Source organism: Hemitrygon akajei, chromosome 9, assembly GCF_048418815.1.
Source record: "Hemitrygon akajei chromosome 9, sHemAka1.3, whole genome shotgun sequence".
Lineage (NCBI taxonomy): Eukaryota > Metazoa > Chordata > Chondrichthyes > Myliobatiformes > Dasyatidae > Hemitrygon > Hemitrygon akajei.
The window spans coordinates 111,770,517-111,788,410 of record NC_133132.1 but is presented as its reverse complement, the minus strand read 5'-3'; positions in this window follow the sequence as shown (position 1 = coordinate 111,788,410).

Sequence of the window (17,894 nt, the reverse complement as noted above, 5' to 3'; positions counted from 1 at the left end):
GGGAAGGGAGGAAAAAATGAAGAATTGGCATTGCTAATCAGCAATGGTATCATAGCTGCAAAACAGGAGGATGTTGTGCAGGGATTCTCTGCTGAGTCAGTATGGGTTGATGTTAGAAAAAGGAACGAAGTAATTACTCTATTGGGAAGATTCTATAGACTCTTTCAAAAGCAGCAGAAACACTGAGGAATAGAGTGGGAGGGCATGTCTTATGAAGATCAAGTGCTTTTCTCTTTGTACTGAAAGAGGATGAGGGGTGACTTGATAAAGATGTAGAAGAGGCATAGATAGAGAGGAGAGACAGAAACTTTTTCTCAGGGTGGGATTGGCTAATACAATGGAGCATAATTTTATAGGGGAGATGTAAATGGTATGTTTTTGACACAGATAATGGTGGGTGCGTGGAATTCACTACCTGAGGTGGTAGTAGATGCAGATACATCAGGCCAATTAAGAAAGTCTTAAATAGGTACGTGGATGATAGAAAAATGCAGAGCCATGTAAGAGGGAAGGGTTAGATTAGGTTAAGAAGTCAGCACAACATCATGGGCTGAAGGGCCTGTACTGTTCCAAGCTCTATGTTCTATGTAACACGTGCCTTAACTCTTCAATTAATAATTGTGAACATTGCAAATGTGTCCCTATTTTAGCAGCTAAATTTTCCTATTTTCTCCAATGTTTTAATTTGTTAGTATTTAAATCCAATTTTAATTGGAATTTACAGTTTTCATTCATTTTCAATATTGGCATTATTTATTTGCTATGTACGTGAATTGCAAGTGCTGAATTTGATTATCAAACATGTAGCATAATTTTCTGACATTCTTCCAGAATGAGCTTTACACCATGTTGAGTCTTGTCTGGTAATTTTTCATGCCTCATTAAGTCTCATTCACAATTTGCTATACTGAGTTTACAATACTATATTAGCTTTCTATCTCCCAAGATCCCATTAACTCCTCTCAAGTAAAATTGATGCCATGATTTCTAAATTTCTTCATATTCACGTTTCTTCATTGTTGTGTATATGCCTCTGGACCTGCAAGTCTTTAATAAGACTGCTATTCTCCCCCACTACCATTTCATTGGTGGATGGATCTAGCAATCTATATTTTGGAACATAAGGCTGAATGGATCATAGATATTTATGTGCCTTCAATTATCACTTTGGCTTCATATTGCTTAAAACTGGCCAAGTATCCATCAGTTACAAATGTAATCACTTGAACTAGTTTCAAAAAGAGATACATTTATATATATGTGGAAAAATATATATTCAAATTTCTTTTTAAACAATGATTTTAAAGTTATTTGCCTTTTTTGTAAACTTGTTTTGTTGTTCCCTGTTTTCTCTTCAACTTCTTTATTTAATAAATTTACATTTGATTTACATTTGCTGTTATCCAGCCTATGGGAATAGTTCTAGATCTATAGATCTAGATCTATGATTGTTTGGAAGTTAACAACTGGCTGATAGCATCTCCACAACCACCTCTTTTAAAATGTTGATCATTAAGACAGAGGAGTTGCTCTCAAATTCTCCCAATCTTCAAGCTTACTTCCCTTTTCCCTTTGCTTTAATATATAGTGTACAGCACATTGAAAATTACAGCACAGGAAAGGGCACTCTTCAACCCACAATGTCTGTGTTATCAGCTATACCAATTTAAACTGCACATCTGCCTGGGTGTGGCTGATATCGCTCCATTCTCTGCTCATTCATGTGTTCATCTAAACACTTCTTAAACATTATGGTCACATCTGCTTCTATCACCTTCCCTGATAGCACATTCCTGGCACCTGGCACTCCCTGTAAATCTCCTTTAAACTTTCTCCCTCTCCCTCTCACCCTAAAGCTATGCCCTCTAGCATTTGACATTTCCCCTCTGGGAAGAAGAATCTGAACATTTACCTTATCTATGGATTTCATAATTTTATATTCTCCTATTAGATCATTTCTTAGATTACAACACTAGTGAAAACAATCCAACTTTGTCCAGCCTCACCTTAGAGCAGGTGCTCTCTAATCTAGGCAACAATTTGGTGAACCTTTTCTGAAAAGCTCTTTTCCAAAGCCTTCATATCTTTCCTGTAATTTGGTGATCAGAACTACACAAAATATTCCAATTGTGGCCCAAACAATGAGGGATTATATGTGTATGCCTCCATACTACTCTCTCTACCTTGTGTTGTCTTTCAAGAGAGCTATAGACTTGCACACCAAATCCCTCTGCACTTCAATGTTCCTATGATCTTGCCAATTATTGAATTTCAAAGTTCAAATTTCAAAGTAAATTTATTATCGAAGTACATATATGTCATCAAATACAACCCTGAGATTAGTATTCATCCTCCAAGAATACTTCAAACATGTCATGCTTTGGAGGCTCGTGTGCCTCAATGATCTGGAAAGCTATGCTGGTTGATGCTGGGACTTTATGCTTTGGCTCCTGGTAGAGTGTCCCATGCCAATCAGGACAAACAATAGATGCCAGACTAAGAGTGGTCCCCTGGTCTTCCAGGTTCGGGGATTAAGCTCAGGGTTGACATCCCTGATTGGTGAAACAAAATTGTTACAGAAACAGCAATGAAGAATTTGTCTACGTCTAAGCAGCCAAGGGCGGACAGAGATGGAGGACCTTCATTGGTGCCCTAAAAGGCAGCAGAGTAACAAACAGTAAGTATTAGTATATATGCTTAAATTCTTTTGTTTGCAGAGCTGCATCACTTTTTAAGCTGGGTTTCTGTGCCTTATAGGATACATTTTGTACACTTGACATTAATTCTGGAAAGTTAGCTGTTGCTTGTTCAGTATCATACCTTACAGTGTTGTCTTTTTCTCTATTGTCTCACTCATTCACCATAACTTCATAGTCTGTTCTGTTTCATTCAAAATTCTTCTCATGATCCAAAACCATCTGCATTTTCAGAGATTGCAAACATTTTTTTTATTGATGAAAATGTTTGGGTTCCTTGTGGGAGCATCAATAGCCAGCTGCATCCAGAGGAGACCAGTGATGCTGTTAAATCCCAGTACTTGGAATGTCATTTATTTCTTTTTAAAATCAAAGTAGATGGAATAATTTCTTCATGAATATAAGATCTGGCTAACTTCTCTATGCTGCAGTGAAAACGAAATTGGGTCACATGGTAGAAATCTGCTGAAGTTGTTTGGGAAGTTCCTATGGCAATAAAGTTGACATTCTATGTGGCCTTGACTGCTATAGAAATAGACCAGATAAGATTGTGGCACCAAAGATCTTTCTGTGGAAAGCCACAAACGTTAGTGATAACAGCCTTGGAAAACCTGAGACAGCAAATACACTGCTCTTCAAAAGTAAGATGTGGAATTTCTGAATCTCTGTTGCAGCAAGGTCTTTTATGGGCATTACCTCCTGCACCAAGGTTCCTAACATCATGGTGCCTCCTGTAGCAGAATGTTGGATAAAAACACTCTCTTTGGATGGTGTCTGAGTACCGTGCAAAAAGTTTCAGAACTGTTGTTAAGTTTTCCTTTGTCACCATAGTGCCCAAAGAGAGGCCACAAACTAGTATAGTGTGTTCTTAGTTGTGGTAAGACTGTTCTATTTTATCCTGATTAAGGTAGAAATGTGTGTCACCTGAATAATGCCAATATTCAGTACTGTTACTGGTAATTTAGATTCTACCACCACTTCATACAGAGCATCAAGTCATAAAACTGAGAGCCAACAAATTCATTCATGCAGTACTGGAAAAAGTGTGTACTGCTTTCAAAATATAACAGTCCAAAATAGATGTCAGGGAAAGATCAAGTGCACCCATATTCTTTAAATGTTAGGATTTCAGCTAGAAACATTTGCTCATGAAATCTATTCACACTACAAGATCTAACGTAGAACATAGAACATGTTCTATAGTTCAACACGTTGCTGAACATTGCAGCTCAGCAACAGGCTCTTCAGCCTACATTTTTGTTCCGAACTAATTCAGTTATTGACACCTAATCCCTTTTGCCTGTACATGGTTCATATCCTTCTGTCTGTACATGGTTAATATCCCTTCATTTGAAAGTAAATTCACCCCCCACCAAGTCTCTGTAGGAACAAAGTCTGCAGAGAACATTATCTTTCCACCTTCCTCTACTCTTTTCACACCTCTCTAATAACTCTTCTTGGAAAAAGATATTAGTCATCACTTCTCTATGACTCTGCACATACCTTTGTTTTTTTTTTAAACTTTTTTTATTGTTTTCAAATAGTTACAGAATAAATGTGTATGAGAAAAAAAAATGTTACCCAGCCCCCCTCCCCTTAACCCCTCCCCCCTAACATCCCTAAAAAAAAAGAAAGAGAAAAAAAAGGAATGCCTGGATATTGGAGGGTCCCCACACGCTCCACGGAGTTCGTAATAACTTTAGTGTATGCATTTATTTCTTTCCCCAAGTAACCAATTATTTCATCTTCGGAGCACCTATATATTTAATCCTGTCTTTTGTAAATAAGGGCGCCAAATTTTCAAAAATGTTTCATATTTATCTCTTAAATTGTAAGTGATTTTTTCAAGTGGAATACAGCCATAAATTTCGTTCTTCCAACGATCTATACTTAGATATGTATCCGATTTCCAAGTCACTGCAATAGCTTTTTTGGCTACTGCCAATGCAATTTTTATAAATTCTTTCTGATATTTATTCAATCTGGATATCAGTTTTATCCCTTCAATATTACCTAGTAAAAGTAATGTTGGGTTGTGTGGAAGTTGTATTCCAATGATTTGTTCCAGTAAAACTCTTAAATTTGTCCAAAAAGGTTGAATTTTAGAGCAAGACCAAGTAGAATGTAACACATACCTTTGTTTGAGATAACTTTTTGTGACACCATAGAAATTTTCCTTTTGGAAATTGATTTGTAGATCCAAGTTATTTAATATTGTTACCAGTGTCCATCAGGCTAATATTGTTCGCATATTGTCTACATGGCCTACCCCAGATCTTTGAACAACTCTTTCACTCTCTATTTTACCCACATTGGGGTAAGTAACTCAGCCTCACATACTGTACCATTACCATTCTCCAAGACTGTTGCTGGTAATTCTGATTTCACTACCATTTCAGACACAGTGTCCAGTTCATAAAACTCAGAGGCCAATAAATTTATTCATGCAGTACTAGATAAAGTGTGTTGTGCTGTCAAAATATGACAATCCAAAGTAGAGCAATTTTATGCACATTACTAGAAGTCTCAGCATCATTCAGAAAATGTTACTCAACACTGTACAGCAGAAATTCCATAATACCATGCTATGTAGAGTGTCAATAATTAAATTGCATTCTTATCTTCTTGTCCTCACTGAGTTATCAGTTCCTACAACCTCACACAGGCTCCAATGTAGTCCAGGCTCAATGCCTGGACTATATTGGCATTGAAGTCAGGGTCATTGTAAAACTGAGGACCCAAGCCTCAGGACTATTGCAGGTAGCTATCACATTTCACCCCACTAATGAAGGTGACATGCTCCAACACCAGTAGGAAAGACTACAATTACTTTTTCTCAGCCCAATGTGCAAATAGAGAGTTCGTAGATACTAGTCTGCATAGCAAATTTCCCCAGTGTGTAGGCATTCTGTTCCTCTAGTATAACAATTCTGATTATTCTGATTCACTTCTTGCATCAACTTTTCAAAACTGCAGCATCTATTCATTCACTGGTAACATGCCCCTGTAATTCAGAGTGCTGCTTATATTGTGGTCTGTCCCTCAAACGGCGAGCTTCAGGGGTCAACATCAGCTGACCAAATGCTAACAGCTGTGAGCCCTTATTACAGGTCAATAGAGAACAGTTAATGGACTATTTGAAAACTACAATATTTAAAAGATATTTGGAGAAGTACTCTATATAGATTGGAAAAGTTTAGAGTGATATGGTCCAAACATGGGCAAATGGAATAACTTCAACGTGCACCTTGGTCAGCATGGTCGAGTTGGATCAAGGGCCCATTTACATGTTCTGTCAATGACTTCATAGCATCAAGCTAATTTAGTGCAGTGTTACACAAGGAAATGTTGATCTGTGAATTCTACAACCAATGATCTTGGTCTTAATACGATTTTCATTAACAGCTGCAGGGTAACCCACTATTCCTTTTAAAGGCTGGTTACAAATTTCTAGCCCACAGAATTTAGAAGAAAGAAATGCTGTAGACCTACATGATCCATGGGTTTGCAGTCCGGATAAGCTATTTCTTTATCTGTCTGCTTCATTCAATATTATCAATGTCACGTTCATAAGCTTGTAACATGCACAGCAATATTCATTTTAATCTTGCTTTCAATGCCTAAGTCGGTGTCCTTTATTTACTGATCATCCTGCAGGTAAGACAGTTTTAATTTTATTTTTCAAAGCACTTCATCATCATTATTTAAACTGCTTGGCTTTCTGTTTAACTAATCTCACTGTAACTAAGGAGGCGACATTCCTTCAATGCATTTGACACTAACAAGACTCTAATATCTGTGCACAACACCAGATTACCACACGTTCAGCATAAAGCATCATAGTCTAGAAATTGGGCCCATTTGTGCCATTTCTTTTTTATACAAATTGTTTTTCTTCACAAATTAGGTGTCATTTCTAGGTTATTTAATGTTCTTGAAACTTGACCCATATAAAAGTGATTCAGCAATACATGTCTCAGGTTTTCTTTGTATCAGCTGCTTATCTAATGCTGTCAGATGTGGGTTGAGATGGGGCTGATACAAACTCAGGGCAACGGCACAACAGCCGCTGCTTCCAAAGGTAACCACAGTATTTCATTTTTGTGCATGATCTTTCATTAGAACAGGGAAAGAGAGAAAACAAGTTTATTTTAAGTTACAGAAAGGTTTGAGGAGTGATGGATAGGACAAAAAGTATATTTCTGATATGACAACTCCAGGGTTGCCATGAAAATAAGCTGTTGGTGAAGCTATCTGATCCACTACTTATTTGTACAAAATTGAGTCATAAAAGACTGAAGAGGCTGAAATCTGGAACAACAAATAAAATTTTGGGAAAACTCAGTGGATCAGGCAGCATCTGCAGAGGAAAATGAACGTTCTTTGGTTTTGGACAAAACCCTTCATACGCACTAGATGAAGCATCTCAGTCCAAACATTTACTGTACACTTCTGTTCACAGATGCTGCCAGACCTGCTGAGTTCCACTAACATTTTATGTGCTGCTCCAAACCGTTTGTAGATTCAGGTATCATGAAACAAAAAAGTGGACCTCTAGAGGGTTATTAAAATTACCTAAATGTATCATCCCATCGTATCATATTTTCCTGGTGCACTGTGCAATCCAGTAGCTCCATTTATTCAACAAAAAAGATGTAAACTGATAGTAACTTTTGTACTGTTACTTTAATACTTTCCTTATTGATCCATAACTAACATATCAGAACTCCGAAATACTTTTGTACATAAAGCTCTATGTGAATATCTTAACATTTTTCTCTCAGTCAGGGAAATTAAAATAATAGATTAACTATTCATTGATATTATTGATATCTGAGAGTTTTTCCAATGAGAAAACCATCTTTTCTACCTGTTTCATAACACTGACTGTTCCAAACTGCTACTTAATTGTCCTTACGTATTTCATATAATTAGATGAAGAATCTGGTCTGCTATTAATCCAACACTAGATATTGAAAGCTGCAGCCTGTGCTGACTTTGATGATTTTTGCAAGGATGTCAAAGCCAAAGTCTATAAGACCATAAGATATAGAAGCAGAATTAGGCCATCTGGCCCCTCAGTCTGCTCAGCCATTTAATTATGGCTGATTGTTTTTCCCCTGCGCAGCTCCACCTCTCAGCCTTCTCCCCTTTGATGCCATGTCCAATCAAGAACCTATCAAGCTGTGCCTTATATACACAGAACAACCTGGCTTCCACAGCAGCCTGTGGTAAAAAATTTCCACAAATTCACCACTCTCTGGCGAAAGAAATATCTTTGCATCTCTGCTTTAAATGGACGTCCCTCTATCCTGAGGCTGTGCTCTCTCGTCCTAGACTCCCCCACCACGGGAAACATCCATCCCATATCTACTCTGTCAAGTTCATCGTCATCTGCACAGGTACAATGAAGAACATACAACATCACCGTCACATCATAGTACAAAGTATACTTATTATCAAAGTACATATATATTCTCTATATACTACCATGAGATTTATTTCCTTGCAGGCATTCATAGTAGAACAAAGAAATACAATAGAAACAATGAAAAAGAACAAACACTGGCAAACAAACAATGTACAAAAGAAAATAAACTGAAATACAAAATAACAAATAAATAAATAGATCTAAGGACATGAGTTGCAGTGTCCTTGAAATTAAGTCCATATGTTTTGGAGGAAGTTCAGAGTTCAGGTAAGTGAAGTTATCCATGGTGGCTTAGGAGTCTGATGGTTGAAAAGCAATAGCTGTTCCTGAACCTGGTGGTGTGGGTCTTGTATCTCCTTCCCAATGGTAGCCGCGAGAAGAAAGCATGGTCTGAATGGTAGGAGTCCTTGATCAATACTGCTTTCTTGTGGTGTGCTCCTTTTAGATGTGCTCAATGGTTGTGGGGACTTTTCCTGTGATGGACTGGGCTGTATCCATCATTTTCTGTAGGCTTTTCCATTCCTGAGCAATGATACTTCCACGTAAGCATCACAAAATCAGAATTCACAACAAAAGCATAAATTATACACATTCTTTACAAAAAGAATCACAAAGTCCATTTTAACACAAAGTGGTCATAACTGTGCTAAACTTAATGACTTGGGTTCTGCAGGTTGATTCAAGAACCAAATGGTTGAAGTGAAGTAACTTTTTCTGAGCCTGCTGGTGTGGAACTTCTTGCTTCTACACCTCCCTCCCTATAGCAGCTGTGAAAAGGTGATGTAGTCTGGATAGTGGGAATTATGGATGAGTGATGTAGACATCTTAAGGCAATGCCTCCTATAGGTACTACCAGTGGTGCGGAGAAAAGTGCCTGTGATGTACTGCAAGAAGGATGTTGTCATTTGCCTCAGTTTCATTGAGCTGGGGAAAGGGAGGGAGAACAATATCTAGTAGACAGCTCTTCAGAAGTACACACATATGAGTGGAGAAGTGAAGATAAGAATGAGTGTAATGGGTTCATCATAGTCACACCTAACATTCATACTCAAGCAGGTGGGCCATTTGTGTGAGGTTCTTTGCAAAGTGGCCAGAAGCTGTGGAATTCCACTCCAACAATGAGTTAGTGCTAATGGGAAGGAAACAAGGCAAACTGAATGTAAAAATAATTATGTCAGGTTATTGGAATAATAATGGGAAGATTATTGAACATTCAATTTGATCTTTAAAACAGTAAACAACATGTGGGCCAGTGCATCTATTGCTATTAAGTAAAAGAGTCCTCTGTTGTAATGCTGACTTTTTGTAACAGGAAGACTCCTGTGCACGGCTGATGTAGCAGCAGTGAATATCAAGGAATACTCTGAACAATCATTTTAGAAGTTGTTTACCAACAGAACATGTAAGTGAAGCTTTTCCACATTTTCTCCATCTACTCAAAGCCTTTAATGTCTCTTTGCTGATATTACATTAGAATGTATGCCCCCAGGAAAGAACTATAATTAGAAAATAGGTCAAGCAGTCACACTGGGGAAGGCACGCATTACCAGGGAGGTAAAGAATATTTTCTGCATCATATCTTACTTTTAGTTAGGTGCAGGAAAATATTAAATTATATGAGACGAACTATCAGCAGCTTCAAAACTTCTGATCATGCTGATTTAGTTACTTATTCTCTCCTAAATTTAATTTGATAATAAGACCATAAGACAAACATGCAGAACTGGGCCATTCACCCCACCGAGTCTGCTCTGACAATCTGTCATGGCTGATTTATTATCTTACCCAACCACCTTCTCCTGTCTTTATTCCATAACCTTTGATGACCTGACTAGTCAAGAATTGTCAACCTCCACCTTATATATACTCAATAACTTACTCCACAGCAATCTGTGGCAATGAATTCCACAGATTCACCACACTGTGACTAAAGAAGTTCCTCCTCATTTCTATTCTAAATGGAAGTTCCTCTATTCTGAGGCTCTGCCCTCTAGTCCTAAACTCCCCCGCTACAAGAAACATCTTCTCCACATCCATTCTATTTAGGGTTTTCAATATTTGATAGGTTTCAAGGAGTTACCCCCTCATTCTTCTAAACTCCAGTAAGCATAGGCCCAGAGCCATCAAATGCTCCTCATACGTTAACACTTTCATTCCCAAATCATTCTCATGAACTTCCTTTGGACCCTCTCCAATGCCAGCACATTTTCCATACATAAGGGGACCAAAACTGCTCACAATACTCCAAGTGTGGTCTGACCAATGCCTTATAAAGCCTCAACATTACATCCTTGCTTTTGTATTTATGTCCTCTCAAAGTGAATACCAATATTGCACTTACCAATTACCACTGACTCAGCAAGTTAAGCTAAAGGGAATCCTGCATGAGGACTCCCAAGACACTTCACATCACAAAACTTTGATTTTTTTCCCTGTTTATAAAATAATCTACATCTTTATTCCTTCTACTAAAGTCCATAACTATACATTTCCCTACACTGTATTCTATCTGCCACTTCTTTTCCCGTTCTCATAATTTGGCCAAGTCGCTCTCAAGACTCCATGGTTCCTCAAATTTATGTGCCTCTCCACCTAGCTTTGTATCATTCACAAAATTGGCTATGAAGCCATCAAATTGGTCAACCAAATCTTTAACATATAACATGAAAAGAAATGGTTCCAACCCCAACCCTTGTGTCACACAATGAGTCACCAGCAGCCAACGAAAGAGGCACCCTTTATTTGCACTCTGCTTCTTGCTAGTCAGCCAATCTTTTATCCATGCTAGAACATTTCCTGTAATTTCATGGGCTCTTATCATGTTAAGTAGCCTCATGTGTGGCACCTTGTCAAAGGCCTTTTGAAAATCCAAATAGACAACATCCACTGACTCTCCTTTGCTATCCTGCCTGTTATTTCCCCAAATAATTCCAATAGATTTGTCAGGCATGATTTCCCCTTAAGGAAACCATGCAAACTTTAGCCTATTTTATCATGCACCTCCAAGTACCCTGAAACCTCATCCTTAATAATGAATTCCAACATCTTCCCAACCACTCAATTCAGGGTTATAATTTTCTTATTTTCTGCCTCCTTCCTTTCTTAAAGTGAAATTTGCAACTTCCCAGTCCTCCAGAATAATTCCAGAATTGAATGATTTTTCAAAGATCATTACTAATAATTCCACAATCTCTTCAGTTAATACTTTCAGAACCTTAAAGCCACAGCTGCCTCATCCTGACGTGGAAATATTACTTCTTCTTTGGAATGTATCTATTCTGTGCCTTTCAAATTGTTCACTGAAACTGTAGCCATTGCTGTTCTGCCATTATCCCTGATACAGTCCCCTACCAATCAACTTTGTCCAGCTCTTCTCTCATGCCTCTGTAATCCTCTTTACTCCACCATAATACTAATACCTCACACTTTAGCATCTCCCTCTCAAAAAATGCAAGGTGAATTCCATCATATTATGATCACTGCCTCCTAAGGTTTCCTTTACCTTAACTTCCCTAATCAAATCTGGCTCATTACACAACAGCCAATCTAGAATTGCCTTTTTCCCTAGTGGGTTAATCTACAAGCAGCTCTAAAAACTTCTTGTAGGTATTCCCTCAGTTCGATCCAGCACAGCCAGATTTTCCCAATCTATCTGCTTATTAATATCCCCCATAATTATCACAACATTGCCCTTTTTATATGCCTTATCTATCTCTTGTTGTAATTTGTACCTCACATCCTGGCTACTGTTGAGAGGCCTATATATATCTCACATCAAGGTCTTTATACACTTGTAGTTTCTTAATAAGGATTCTACATCTTTTGATCCTATGCAACCTCTTTCTGTGGATTTGATTTCATTTTTAACAACAGAGCCACCACTCACCCTCTGCCTACCTGTCTGTCCTTTCATTTCAAGGAGTATCCTTGGATGTTAAACTCCCAAATACGATCTCCTTTCATCCACTACTCAGTGAACCTAGACATCTTCACTGTCAGTGTTTAACTGGCTACAAGATCATCTGCCTTATGTATGCTTATATTGTATGCTTCTAAATATAGCATGTTTGGTCATATATTTATCACCCTTTTTGATTTGGCCCCATGTTACATTTCGACCCATCCCACTCACTGCAATTTTGCCTTATTATCTGCTTGTCCTTCTTCGCAGTCTCACTACACACTGCATCTATTTATACATCAACTGCCCCATCCTCTGCCTTATCACTCCATGTTCCCATCCCCCTGCCAAATTAATTTCAACCCTCCCCAACAGCCAGAGCAAACCTCCCCACAAAGATAACAGTTCCTCTCCAGTTCGGGTATAACCTGTCCCTTCTGTCCCATTAAGGAAATCGGTGGTCTTTCAGAGTTCTCCCGTCTCAGACTAACATACCACTAATCCTGGATCCATTTTCACCACACTAACTATGTACTAATAGACAAAGAAAGAGAAAAAAAAGATTATACTAGAAACTTACTGAGAGCCTCCACCTGTTCCTGCTTAACCCTGTTGAGCCAACACCTGACCAGTAACACTGGCCCAATCACACAATGGCTGATCCCACAATGACCAGGCTGTTCAAACATTACTTATTTTTATTGGCTCAAATAACACTCACTCCCAATGAGACCTGTTGTTTTTAAATGGCTCCCGCCGGGCTCAGATCCTGCTCTCTCACTTGCTGTTTTGAGGTATAATGAATAATTTGAAAATGTATTGGGGGTGGGATTCCAATGCCTCTGACCTCCTTTGGTGTGCTTCTCTCACATTAGCCCTCCTGTGCATGTGTGAACCTTCACAGAGATCATCGGAAGGCTATATATGCGTGATGAAAATTGCAGCAGAATCAAGTCCTATCTTTGTTACATTTCCTTCATTTTAGGAGGCTGTGGTTTTGTCCATTTGATAAGCTCCCAACCCTCTCCCATATTTAGGGACTGGTTCATTTTGGGGTTTTACTGTGAAAAATTGAAACATATGATGGATTTAGAAAAGGCTGAAGATTTCAGACATTTCCTACACAAAACTCTGTGGAGTTTGGACCAAGGAATTTGTTATGAAATTTATAAACGAAGGATGACTTTGCAGAACACCTAGGGAAATAAGCCATAAAGTGACTTGGGGAAAATAGTTCCTTTCACAGATTGATTGAATTCATTTCACCTGTCATGAAAGGCTTCTAAATTCTTGCTGAACTTCCTCTTTGTTTAATCTCGAACAAGCAAACCTACTCATCTGATATTTAAATGCTTTAATCTGAATTGATAGACTTCCTTACAGCAGATTTTCCACAGGGCTCACAGTCAGGGGGTAATTGTGTTCTATATGTGAAGCGTTGAGTCACTTTGATTTCTTCTGTTCAGTGCCTCAGGTGTGATTTCCTCTACACTAGAGAAACCAAATGCAAGTTGGTATTAAAGAACATTTGTACTTTGTTCACATGGGCAAACCTGAGCTTCCTGTTCCCTGCTATGTTAATTCTCAATCCCACTCCCATTCTGCCATCTACATCCATCTGTGGCCTTCTACACTGTGATGCAAAGGCTTAATTTAAGCATGTACCTAAACTTCCATTGCAGTTGTTATCCATCCATAAAATTGATTTAGATTTTCTATCCACTAGCATCACCTGACCCTGTAATTCTGTAGTTCTCAAAACTTACTATGTTCTGTCCCTAACATCCCTCATTATGGAGTTCGCTTCATCAGCAGATTGGTCCCCATGGCAACCCTGGCCTTGTACTTTTGAAGGTACCCCTTTTGTCCTATCCCTCCCTCCTCAAGTTCCTTTCCAACTTAAATTTAACTTGCTTTTGCTTTTCTTTTTCCTTGTTCAGATCAACCTGAAATATTTACTATTATATATTTCTCATTCTGCAGTTACTACCTCAAGAGCTAAATGTTTCTACTATTTCTTATTTTGTCTTACATTTCCAGCATTTAAATGTTCTTAACCGTTTGATCCACAGCCCAAACTAAACTTTTCAGTCAGGATATCCTTTAAAAAAATTGCTTGAAATTGTATTAACTGTTTGAACTGAAAATTTATTTCAAACATTAATTAATATAAAGAAGAATATTTACTATTGCTCGAGGCTATTATTCATTTTTACATAAACATATTAGAGAGAAATCACCAACGTTTGGCTTGATTAAGGTCAATGGAGCTGAATAGGAGGGGATAAGCACAACTGACAGCCAGAAACCACCCACACATTTAGTGTAGCAACCTATGACGAATTTCTCCCCCACTGGGTCCATAGGCTTCCTTGCTGTGTTAATTATATGTATAAAAGGTGCATGCATTGAAGACTCCACTCAAGAATAACACTGATCAATGTTCAGACATTACACTAACATCCTTTTTACCTTACTAAGGATTGATTAACATTTGGTTTATGTTGCAGTTGCTACTTTTTACCTTCCAGCCTACACTGCAGTAATAATGCCCATTAAGTACGTCTATAATCCATGGTGGTAAAGTAATGGAAAAGGTTAACAGAGATTCAGGAAGGAACAAAGCAAGTGACACTAAAATCACTAACTCTCCTGCTTCATTCCACAGAACACTACTCATTTACTGAAAAAGAAAAGGAGAATTAATGGAAGAGAAATGGTTGTACTGCCTTCTTGGTTTGAAGATGAATGTTGACTCAACAGAAATTACACCATATATTCTAACATAGTAACAAATTGCCTTTTAAGACCATATTCTTCAATAGGAATAATTCTCAGGAATAGGAATATAATAAAACCTGAGGTGAAGAAATACTTCTAATTCATATCTTAGGGTATTATTACATTGCTCAGAAGATACAACATATAGGAAGAGCTTTATGTCCAAACCTGATAACTCAGTATTTTCATTGCTTGAATCAGATATGACAGTGGTACTTAAGATATTTTTTAGAAAGATACATGAAAACACAGGGAAAGGAAGGATATGGATAATGTGTTTACAGAAGAGACTTAGTTTGATTTGCCATTGTGTTTGGCACAGACATCATGGGCCGAAGGACCTGTTTCTGTGCTGTACCCAGATCTGTCCTATGATCTATAATACGTAGAGCAAGTAGGTATAAGAAATGTCCCCAGGAACCAGTACACTCCACATAAAGCATACTATGGTAATATACACAGAACATTACAGAATGTGAAATCCAGGAGTTGGATGGCTGAGAAGTGAAATTCAGATCTAAAGAATCTAGAAATAAAAAAGTAAATACAAATTGATAGATTATCATAAAAAGAACATTTGGTCATAAATGTTCTATCAGAAAAGTTAACTTGCTCTACTTTCTGAGGCTGATCTGCATTGGTATGGCTTCGGTTCCATATCAATGCAATTGATTACTAACTGGTCTATTAAACCACCCAGACACATCAAACTATGACAGAAAGAACACAGGCAAAAAGTGAATATTAATTATTTCAGCTATGGAAATTCAAGAAAGAGCAGTATCTTAAACATAGAACAGTCTTAAATTAACTAGATATGAGAAATAAATGTTGTACCTGCTAGGAACAAGCGGAATTGCATCACCCTTATCACAGCGTACACCAGTCTCCATTTCAGATTTCAGAACTATTTAGTTATCCCATGTACATCACAGAATACAGAACATAGCACATAGAACAGTACATCACAGGAACAGGTCCTTGGACCCACAATGTTGTGCCAAACCGTTCAAGTTAGTAATGAAATGGCTGACTAAACTAATCACTTCTGCCTCCAAAATGTCTATATCCTTCCATTTTCCTCACATTCATGTGCCTATCTAAATATCTCTTAAAAGTATCTAATGCTTCTGCCTTAATCACCACCCCCAGCAGCGTATTACAGGCACCCATCATACTCTGCATAAAAAAACTTGACTTTCACATCTCCACTGAAATTACCCCTTGGCACCTTAAGTTCATGCCCTCTGGTATTAGATATTTCAACTCTGGGCAAAAGATACTGCCTCTCATAATCTTATAAACCTCATGTGCTGTAATGAGAGCTTGATCTAACTTGGGCTGTATCCTTTGGAGCAGCAGAGGCTGAGGGGTGATCCGATTGAGCTCTAATCCAGGCAACATCCTGGTAAAACTCCTGGCACCCTCTTCAAGGCCTCGTCATCCTTCCTATAATGGGGTGACTAGAACTGTATGCAATACTCTAGATGTGGCCAGCTAGAGTTTTATAAAGCTACAACATAACTTCCTGACTTTTGAACTCAGTGCCTTGACTAATAAAGACAAGTACACCATATGCCTTCTTAACCACCCTATCAGACTGCGTAGCCACTTTCAGGGAGTTATGAATTTGGACTCTGCTCAACAACACTGTTCAGGATCTTGTCCTTTACAGTGTTCTGTGTCTTCACATTTGTCTTACCAAGATGCAACACTTCATATTTATCTGGGTTAAACTCCATCTACCATTTCTCTGCCCATAACTGATCCTATTTTATTCTTTGCCATTATTCTAAGCTATCCACAACACCACCAATCTTCGTATCAACTGTAAATATACTAACACACTCTTCTGCATTTTCATCCAGGTCATTGATATACATGACACAGGGAATCACAGACCTCCAGCTAGAAAAAGTCCTTCTGACCACTGCTCTCTGTTTTCTATCAGCAAAAGAATTCTGAATCCAAACAGCTAATTCACTATTGACCCCGTGCACCTTAATCTTCTGGATGAGCCTCCTGTGAGGGACCTTGTTAATGCCTTACTAAAATCGATGTTCATGACACCCACAGCTCTACCTTCATTAACTACTCTTGTCAACTCATCAAAAAACTCAATCAACTTAGTAACACATGACTTGCACCACACAAAGCCATGCTGGCTCTCCCTGCTTAGGCAATGATATTCCAATGCTCATAAATCTATCACTATCAATTCTCTCCATTAACTTCCCTAACACTGACATGAAAAACAACTGTCTAAATTTTCCAGTATTATCTTTGTTTCCCTTCTTGGAAAATTCAGCAACCTTTTCGATGTTTCACTTCAATCATAGAAACACAATGCAATGTGTTGATTGATGTGGGCCAAAAGAAACTGTGTGTGTGAAAAGTTCCAGCAGAATCTACAAAAAAATCCCTGATGTGAAACAAAATGAGCCTAACAATCAAGGTTCTTCGAAAGACCAGTTCAAAATTCCATGATACTATGCTGATAAGGGGCTTTATAAACACAACCGAACATTAACATGAAAACCCCCGAACAGGACCACCAGGATCACTCAGAAAATAAATGCCCTTCTCCTACATGACCACCAGATGGCAGGTAAGTTTGACTATGAAAATATTTTATTTCGGAATTTGATTTCTTTCCTTTCCTTGTTGTTTTAAACATGTGCTCATCTCCAATCAGATCTCTTATAAAGAATTTCAAAGCGGGCCAAACATGTATAGAAACTTTGTGCTATTCTGATTTACACAAACTCAATTCTGTGCATTTTCAGGTTTCTGCAAACCTGTATGAGAAGGGAGACAGACTTTAAAGGCACGCTCTCCAAATCTGCCAGCTATCATTTGCAATGGAGGGAACCGAGGCTGCAGAGGAGAGGGAAGGAACATGAAGAGTTACTGAAGCTGACATGCGATTTGCTTCAGTGAGATAAAGTGTTGTTAATATAGTTGGGCACTTGATGGTAGTCATAGATATAGGGTGTCTGTTTCTGTGCTGTAGGACCAAGAGGAAGGCCCAGTGCACTGGGAGATGGGTGGGGGTGTGGTTTCTAATTCAAGCCCTTCAGTTCTG